Source organism: Berghia stephanieae, chromosome 6 (assembly GCF_034508935.2).
Source record: "Berghia stephanieae isolate SIO BIC M18660-M18661 chromosome 6, UCSD_Bste_1.3, whole genome shotgun sequence".
Classification (NCBI taxonomy): Eukaryota; Metazoa; Mollusca; class Gastropoda; order Nudibranchia; family Aeolidiidae; genus Berghia; species Berghia stephanieae.
In genome coordinates, this window is record NC_088365.1 from 18,692,219 (window position 1) to 18,702,619 (window position 10,401).

Here is a 10,401-nt window from a genome sequence, read left to right on the forward strand (position 1 = left end):
TAAGCAAAACTTCAACACACTAAAATCACTTTATTGCGTTATCATTTTCATTAACTTTATTTTTGTGGTTTGTGGTTACTTTTTATGGAGACGGCCAGTTGACAGAGAAGTGAGAAAGACAGGACTGTCATGCCCCAAACTGAGGAAGATGACTAGAACCAAGTGCTCTGGAAGAGCATTGCTGCAGCCATATGTCCAAACAGGGGCTAATATGATTAAGTAAGTGAGTAAGTTGCAATAAAGGCTATAAAAATCGAAACAAACGTGCCACTCTCTATATCATTTGATTCAGAAATATTTTCTCTTTCTATAAGGTAGTTTGGAATTGTTTTTGTTTTGAATTATTTTCTTAAAAGCACGGCATTTGAGCTGTTACTCAGTATTATACAATCTTTCTGGATTTAATGTAACATATCGATATTACATTTTAGGGGGATGGGGGGTGTTGGTCTGAGAAGCATTTGTAGCCGAAGCATTCCTTTGTTTACTGCAATCCTATTTGTCTTAAAACATCCGCCTTTGATATTTATTTTTCCTTTATTAACAATTTATATTCTACCTCTAATGATCTCATTCCTTGATGTCTTATTCAAATTGGCCATACTGAAAACAGCTGAAATATGATTTTTATTTTTTTTTCAATTGTCTATAAATTTTGCTTCTGTTTACTATTTTTCATATATTTTTGTACAAGGCAGATAAAGAAAAAAATGTAAAACTTGATATAAAAACAAAACATAAGACTACATTTATACATTGAGCGTCCATGTTGATAACATTTTCCGCTTTGCCTCTATTTTTGTACAAGATATTTTAAAAAATACTAAAATATTCTTCTGCTCTCTTTTTAATTCCCTGAATATAGACCATTTTTAGAGGATGATCTGTAAAATATCTGGTAATAAATAGATTTTGACAGACAATAGATGATTTTGATCAAATTTATGTTACACGTAAATATACTACTCAAATATTGTTATACATCTCATTATCATGTCAATCGTCATTTATGGGCAATGATTATCATATTGTTTTGTTGTCATTACTATTATCATCATCATCATCATCATCATAATAATAATAATAATAATAATAATAATAATAATAATAATAATATAATAATAATAATGATAATAATATGATAATAATGATAATTATTATTATTATTATTATTATTATTATTATTATTATTATTATTATTATTATTATTATTATTATTATTATTATTATTATTATTATTACCATTATCACCATCATTTTATTTTTAAACGTTGGCACAGATTATTGTTTTAGGTTTGTTTTTTTTTAAAGGATAATCCTGTCTGCCCTTTTGTTATTATGTTTTTGATCCACTTTTGAATGACACCATTCCGTCCGTCTCATGTATACATTTTATCTCTTCTATTAATAAATAAGATAGACAATCAAATTATATATTTAATAGCTTTAGTGATGTTCTTATTTAATCTGTGATTTGTTTTCTGAGATTCTGGGTACCTACCTTTTAAAACAATCTTATTTTATTTCGTGAATCTTAAGTCCTTTTAAAGTGTGATATAATTGGTATACATTTAACACTATGTTTTATTCTTTCCGCGCTGTGACACTTAATATTTTGTTTTTGTTTTATTCTCAAGTTCTGGGATCAACAGTTTGTAAGAGGTAATTCCTCAAAGACAAACCTGCCCATGAACTTGTTCTTGTTTTTTGGGCTTTATTTGTTTGTTTTTTTGTTGTTGTTTTTGTTTTTTTTTGGGGTTTTTTTTTTTTTTTTTTTTTTAGGGTCATGCTGCAATGTTTCAATTTCACAAATATTTTATTTCACTACATTTCATCAAGGAAACAAAACCACATCTCAGTTACACGGGGTTTTTTGTTTGTCAAGCATTCGTTTGTTTCTTAAACATTCTTCACGCGCTGTTGTCTTACACATTGGAACATCTTACAATTTTTTTAATTACAGTCCACTCCAGATAATCGCAACACCTTGGAAATCAGCGAAAATGTTGCAATTATCCGAAGTTGTGATTATCCAAAGTTGAGATTCCTATCCACTATTGCAACAGTTTCCACTGAGTTTAAGCAGGCTTGGGATCGTGCATGGCCTCACTAATCATGTGCTTTTTTTTTGTTTGTTTCAGTTTTTTTTTTCTTTCGTTAGTGTGTGTATGTTTTGATTTTTTAATCTTTTTTTTTATGGTTGTAAATTCCAGTGTTTTCTTTATGTTTGGCACCACTTATTTCCCTAAGAAGGCATCAAGAGTCATTTGTTTTCTTGTCAAGACTAGGTGTTTATAAACATGTTTCTCAATAGTTTCCAAAAAAGGAAGCAAATTGGTTAAAGAGTCTTCTTGAATGAGGAAAAAAAAAACGTCATCACGGGGTCACATATGACTGCACAAACCCATACTGTAAAACCCGCCCTCTCTTGTCTCGAGTAGAGTGGTGTCACACTTCTTCTTCTTCTAGGTTCCATGCCTGGTCCAGACTTCGGATACTGCATGAATTATCTCTCTCCATTCCTCCCTGTCTCTTGCTTTTTCAAACAGCTCTTAGGTTGGTGAAGCCCTTCAGTTGGTCTATGAGTGTTTTTCTTTGTCTCCCCCGGGCGCGTTTACCAGGTATTTTTCCACAACTTGCCAGGTATTCATTCTTATCTTTCCTTACTATGTGTCCGAAAAAGGATAGTTGTCGATCCACTATTAAGGGCATTAGTTTCCTTTGTTGGTATGTTTGTTTTAGCACTTCTTCGTTCGTTTTGTGTGCAGTATACGATATTCTCTGCATCCTTCTCAAGCACCACATTTCAAAAGCTTCAATGTTCTTTTGTGTTTCTGCATTTGTAGTCCAGCTTTCGCATCCGTATAACAAGATTGGCCACACGTAGCACTTCAAGACTCGGAATCTAATCCCGAACGACATCTGTTTGTTTTTCAAAATGTTTCCCAGGTCCATGAAGGCCTGTTTGGCTTGAGTTATTCTTGCTCGTATGTCTCGGTTACATCTTCCATCTGTTGTCACTATTGAACCTAGGTATTTAAAACTTTCTACGTTGGTAAGTTGCTCGCCGTGAATCGTTATATTGCAGGTGTTGTTGTTTTCGGGGTTTTTCTGTATTACCATGCATTCCGTTTTGGTGATATTCACTTCCATTCCCTTGGCTTCACTATCTACTACCACTTTGTCAACAATCTTTTGAAGTTGGATTTCTGATGTTGCAATGAGTACCGTATCGTCTGCGTATCTTATATTATTTATGTTGTGACCTCCTACTTTTATTCCCTCCATATTATTTATGCCCCTCATGATTGTTTCTTGGTATAGATTAAACAGATCTGGTGAGGCAACACACCCTTGACGGACTCCTTTCTTAATAGGAATGGAATTTCCTGTAGAGTTTCCGATTTTGATAGATGCCTGCTGGGTGTAGTATAATGTTTGCATGAGTCTGAGGTCTTTCTCATCAGCGCCAATGGAGTGCAGTTGTTTTAGTATTTCTTCGTGGCGTACTCTATCAAAAGCTTTTTTGTAGTCGACAAAACAGAGGTATAGTGGGGTTTGAACCTGTATAGCTCTTTCACTTAAAACACGGAGGAGGTATATTGCGTTCCTTGTCCCTCTGTCAGGTTGGAATCCATATTGTTCTTCTGCGATTTCGGGGTTAATCTTATTCCTTAGCCTGTTGATAATTATACGCAACAGTATTTTGTTGATGTGGCTTATTAAACTTATAGTTCTAAAATTTTCGCATCTGACTGCACTTGCTTTCTTTGGTATTGCTATGAAAATAGAGTTACAGAGATCTTCTGGAATTTTCCCAGTATTGTATATATTGTTGAATAATATGTGAAGTTCATCAATTGCTAGATCTCCTAGGCTTTTTAATACCTCTACAGATATTTCATCAGGGCCTGTTGCTTTACCATCCCTCATTCGTTCCATGGCATGTTCAATTTCACTTTTGGTGATGTTTGGTCCGCTTAATGGTTCTTTGAATTTCAGTGGTGGTTCATTTCTATTTGGATCATTGTACAGTTCGCCTATGTATTCTACCCATCGGCTTTCTATATGTTGTTCTTCAAATAGCAGTTCCCCTTGTTTGTTTTGGATACAACTTCCTGCTGCTTTGCTTTTCCTTTTCCCTGATAGTTCTTTTATTCTTTGGTGAGCTTGTTGGGGGTTGGGTTTGTATTCTCTTTCGATTTCGCAGCATTTCCAGTCTAGATAGTTCTCGTGTGCCTCGATGCATTTGGATTTAATGTGGTTGTTCAATGTTTGGTATTCTGCAGACCCTCTGTTGCATTTTCGTCTTTCTTCAAATAGGTTTAGAATTTCATTTGTCATCCATTCCTTTTTGCTGTTTATTTGAGCTATTGGTAAATGCTTTTCTGCAGTTGCTTTGACACACTTTTGGAATATATCAAATTGTTTTTCACATTTTTCGTTATCAGGTTCACTTTGGCTTTGTATCATGAGTGCATTTTCAAATTCTTCTCTCATTTTTGTTTGTATGCCATTGTCTTTGCATAACCTGTAATCCCTCTTTATTCTACCAGCTGTTCTCTGAATAGCTTTAAACTTTATCCTTACTGTACAAACAACTGGGACATGGTCACTGTCTACATCGGCGCCTGGATAGGTTTTGCAATTTAATATGCCATTTCTGAATCTTGATGATACTGCTATAAAGTCGATCTGGTTCCTTGCTCTGTCCCCTGGTGATTGCCATGTCCAGGTTCTTCTTGGGTGTTGTTGAAACCAGGTGTTTGAAATCATTAATTTATTTGTTCTACACCAATCTGCCCAGATGTTTCCTCGTTCATTTCTGTCTCCGAGTCCATGTGGTCCGATTATGTCACCATCTCTGCCTCTGCCAATCTTAGCATTTAGGTCCCCCATTACCATAAGGACTTCTTGTGATTTACACATTCGTTTTGCTTTGTCTAGTGAATGGTAAAACTCTGTCATATCTGCATCTGTCGCCTCTTCTGTTGGTGCATAAACTTGAATAATATTGGTGTCAACTACAGGTCCTCTTAGCTTAACCAGCAAAACTCTGTCTGAGATTGCTACGTGCCCTTTGTAAAATTTGGTTGATTCGACAAATGGATGATGCCAAGTCTGCAAAGATAGATCATCATCAAGCCCTACTGCAACCTCCTCGTGGTGTCGAACGGTAACAGGTCAAGCTGGCCAACTGCAGAGGGCGACAAGAATAGGCAATGGCAAACCATTCTTGTAACTTTGCCGAGTTAACTGCATGAATAAGTCCAAAAAGTTAAACGGTGACAGCGTAAAGGGGAGCATGTTTTCACGGAAGACTGCTGCCTCGCTCGGTTGGGAGCGTGATGTTCGTCAGGTCACACCGAACCGTCAGCCAATTACTAGGCGAAATAAATTTAACAAATGTGACAAAACCAAAATTGGGACATGGAATGTCAGGACCTGTGCCCAAAAAGGAAAACTAAACAACATTCTAAAAGAAATGAAACGGCTCCAAATAAATATTCTTGGTCTGGCAGAGATGAGATGGAAAGAGCAGGGAACCATGTCAAAACAAGAAAACAACACGACATATAAGATCATATGGAGTGGTGGAACCTCTTTCCAAAAAGGAGTAGGGATGATCTTAGACCAAAAATCAACCAAATTTTACAAAGGGGTGTCACACTACTGTAGCATTAAACCCCGCCCACTCTTGATTCTCCAACCTGTCATGTTTTCACCCATGATGAAGTTTAACCATGAGATTTTGATTGATTTCTTGAATTTACCATTTTTTGAGGTAAAAAAATTGTTGCGATTAACTGAAGTTTGTTGCAATTAACCAGTGACTTTTAAAAAGAATTAATTCCGTTTCTTGGGAAATGTTGCAATTAACCAAAAGCTGTGGTTAACTGAGTTGTGATTATCCGGAGTGGACTGTATTAGGTCATTGCTTCCTGTGATCTATTCATCCTTTTTTCATTTGTATCTTGATCAATTACCTTAGATTATATTCCTATACACTCCCTTTATTCCATTTTTCTGGGTGGGGATCCTGACCTCCCATAGCGGGCAGGGAGGTACTTACTGTGTCTTCTATCCCCTTATATCTGTTTTCCAACATGCTTTCTGTCTTTGTCTCGGAATGAGATTACTTGGTTTTGTCCTGGCACTGGCCGGAATCCTAGCTGGGAGGGAAACAGTCAAATGCATAGTTATTGTTTTGGGAGATGATATTTTTTTCCTTGTAAATCATCTCTCTGTTATGTATTATTATATTTGTTATTTTCAATGTATAATGTAAGCATTTGAGTGTATTCCTCTTTGTTGGATTTTGTGCTTGTGTCCGAATGAGACTTATAGGTGATCTCAAACTAAGTACATTGGTGGTATGCTCTTGGAATCTACATCTGATCCCTATTTGTTCCCAGTTCCCTTTGTCTTACTTTCTCTTGGCTGCTTTAATTGTAATTCTATAACTTTTTACTATCCCATTTTCTTTCTTTTTACTGGCGCTGATATAACCTAAATGTGTTGCAAGCGCCGTAAAACCCTTAATAACATAACACATAACATTCCATTTTTATAATTCTCTTTTAAAAGATGTAATAATACAAATAATTTTTACGGATATCTTAAATATCAATATATATTTGCTAAATCAACTTGGATTTCTGATCTGTGATCAAGTAGCAATGATCATTGTTATTCTATTGATATAGTCGACAGTTGTGGTGTATTTGGTAGTTGTGCCATTTATTTCTTGCCCTTTCAACTATTTAAAATCCTGGTAGCTAGTCTCGCTATTTATGTTACTAAATATAGAATATTTATGATAAAATATTCAATATAATTTTTTGTGATTTTATTGAAGTGTGATTACCCACTTATAATTAGGAAAAAAGACAAGAAAAAGTAATTACGATATAGGAAAAATATATTTAATAGAATAAATGGCTTTAGTGATAAAAATAAATAATGTAGTTAATGTTGTATGTAGTGTAGAAACATTGGATAGTGTAAAATCTCTGGGTAGTGTAGAAACATTAGATAGTGTAGAAATATTGGGTAATATTTAACCACTAGATAGTATAAAAACACTGGCTAATGTAGAAACCTTGGGTAGTGTAGAAACATTGGGTAGTGTGGAAACACTTGACAGTATTGAAACACATGTGGAAATATTTGGTTGTGTAGAAACACTGGGTAGTGGGGAAACATTGGGTAGTGTAGAGACATTGGATAATGTAGAGACATTGGGTAGTGTGGAGACATTGGGTTGTGTGGAGACATTGGGTAGTGTGGAGACATTGGGTAGTGTAGAAACATTGGGTAGTGTGGAGACATTGGGTAGTGTAGAATCATTGGGTAGTGTGGAAACACTTGACAGTATTGAAACACATGTAGAAATATTTGGTTGTGTAGAAACACTGGGTAGTGGGGAAACATTGGGTAGTGTAGAGACATTGGGTAATGTAGAGACATTGGGTAGTGTAGAAACATTGGGTAGTGTGGAGACATTGGGTAGTGTGGAGACATTGGGTAGTGTGGAGACATTGGGTAGTGTAGAAACATTGGGTAGTGTAGAAACATTGGGTAGTGTGGAGACATTGGGTAGTGTGGAGACATTGGGTAGTGTGGAGACATTGGGTAGTGTGGAGACATTGGGTAGTGTAGAGACATTGGGTAGTGTGGAGACATTGGGTAGTGTAGAAACATTGGGTAGTGTGGAGACATTGGGTAGTGTAGAAACATTGGGTAGTGTGGAGACATTGGGTAGTGTGGAGACATTGGGTAGTGTAGAAACATTGGGTAGTGTGGAGACATTGGGTAGTGTAGAAACATTGGGTAGTGTGGAGACATTGGGTAGTGTGAAAACATTGGGTAGTGTGGAGACATTGGGTAGTGTGAGACATTGGTAGTAGAAACATTGGGTAGTGTGAAGACATTGGGTAGTGTGAAGACATTGGGTAGTGTGGAGACATTGAGTAGTGTGAAGACATTGAGTAGTGTGAAGACATTGGGTAGTGTGGAGACATTGAGTAGTGTGAAGACATTGGGTAGTGTGAAGACATTGGGTAGTGTGAGACATTGGGTAGTGTGAAGACATTGGGTAGTGTGGAGACATTGGGTAGTGTAGAGACATTGGGTAATGTAGAAACATTGGGTAGTGTAGAGACATTGGGTAGTGTGAAGACATTGGGTAGTGTAGAAACATTGGGTAGTGTAGAAACATTGGGTAGTGTGGAGACATTGGGTTGTAGACTTGGTAGTGTAGAGACATTGGTAGTGTGAAGACATTGTAGGTGGTGAAGACATTGGGTAGTGTGGAGACATTGGGTAGTGTGAAGACATTGTGTAGTGTAGAAACATTGGGTAGTGTAGAAACATTGGGTAGTGTAGAGACATTGGGTAGTGTAGAGACATTGGGTAATGTAGAAACATTTGGTAGTGTAGAGACATTGGGTAGTGTGAAGACATTGGGTAGTGTGGAGACATTGGGTAGTGTGAAGACATTGGGTAGTGTAGAAACATTGGGTAGTGTAGAGACATTGGGTAGTGTGGAGACATTGGGTAATGTAGAAACATTGGGTAGTGTAGAGACATTGGGTAGTGTGAAGAGATTGGGTAGTGTGGAGACATTGGGTAGTGTGAAGACATTGGGTAGTGAAGAAACATTGGGTAGTGTGAAGACATTTGGTAGTGTGAAGACATTGGGTATGTGGAGACATTGGGTAGTGTAGAGACATTGGGTAGTGTGGAGACATTGAGTAGTGTGAAGACATTGAGTAGTGTGAAGACATTGGGTAGTGTGGAGACATTGGGTAGTGTGGAGACATTGGGTAGTGTAGAAACATTGGGTAGTGTGAAGACATTGGGTAGTGTGAAGACGTTGGGTAGTGTGGAGACATTGGGTAGTGTAGAAACATTGGGTAGTGTGAAGACATTGGGTAGTGTGAAGACGTTGGGTAGTGTGAAGACATTGGGTAGTGTAGAAACATTGGGTAGTGTGAAGACATTGGGTAGTGTGAAGACATTGGGTAGTGTGGAGACATTGGGTAGTGTAGAGACATTGGGTAATGTAGAAACATTGGGTAGTGTAGAGACATTGGGTAGTGTGAAGACATTGGGTAGTGTAGAAACATTGGGTAGTGTAGAAACATTGGGTAGTGTGGAGACATTGGGTATTGTAGAGACATTGGGTAGTGTAGAGACATTGGGTAGTGTAGAAACATTGAGTAGTGTGAAGACATTGGGTAGTGTGAAAACATTGTGCAGTGTGAAAACATTGGGTAGTGTGGAAACAGAAAAGGAATGAGGGTTTTTTTTCATATTTCCATTCCCTTTCTTTTTTCAAGGGTGACCCTGATGCGTAGAATTGGACATAAAGTATAATTTTAAAAATAAGTTTTAAAGTAATTGCTTGATTACAAAAGGAAAATGTTGTTTCTTGGAACTGGAAAACCCTTAAATTTTATATTTCTGCTGAAATATTTTTCATCTGGTTTATCCGACATAATTCCATATTGATACTGTAGTCCACATATATAATTTTAAGCTGATAACTGCTCTGGGGGATTGAATTGTAAAAAGAGAATGTACCTTATGTTCACAAATATGTCTTGTTTTGGCAAGATAACACGAAAATGACAAACATCACGATCATGTTCTGGTCAATGTTTTTCGTTGAAGAAGCATTTAATTTTTATTTATTGTGCACATGTGAGATTATGTGGGGAAAAAAAGATAAATAACGCAATCGTGCCAGCATACGGGGATATTTTACACTAAGAATTAAACATTTCCACGAGAGATATTTCATTAACGTGTGGTTCGAAAGTTTGTAAAAGTGGATAGATTACAAAGCTTAGAAAATTATAGTTATTTAGATCATTTTATTCCATAATGCTCTGCCCTTGGCTTTTGTGTATGCAGTTGTAAATAATATCATTGTTAATTTAAATAATATCCTATTATATTACAATGTCATAAACCAAAAAGAGAGTGAGGAGAGAGAGAGAGAGAGAGAGAGAGAGAGAGAGAGAGAGAGAGAGATCTGATCAAGTAGCTAACACTGTGTTTTAAACAAGAAAGAGAGGAGAGAGAACCAGACAGAGAGAGAGAGAGAGAGAACCAGAGAGAGAGAGAGAGAGAGAGGGAGAGAGAGAGATCTGATCAAGTAGCTAACAATATATTTTAAACAAGAAAGAGAGGAGAGAGAACGAGAGAGAGAGAGAGAACGAGAGAGAGAGAGAGAGAGAGAGAGAGAGAGAGAGAGAGAGAGAGAGATCAGATCAAGCATCAAACGAAATATTTTTTAACACAAGTAGCAATGTATTCGTTTGCTGTTCAGTACTTTTAATTAAACTTAATTACACTGCTATGCTGCTTCAGAAAATCATTCGTGTTCAAGTG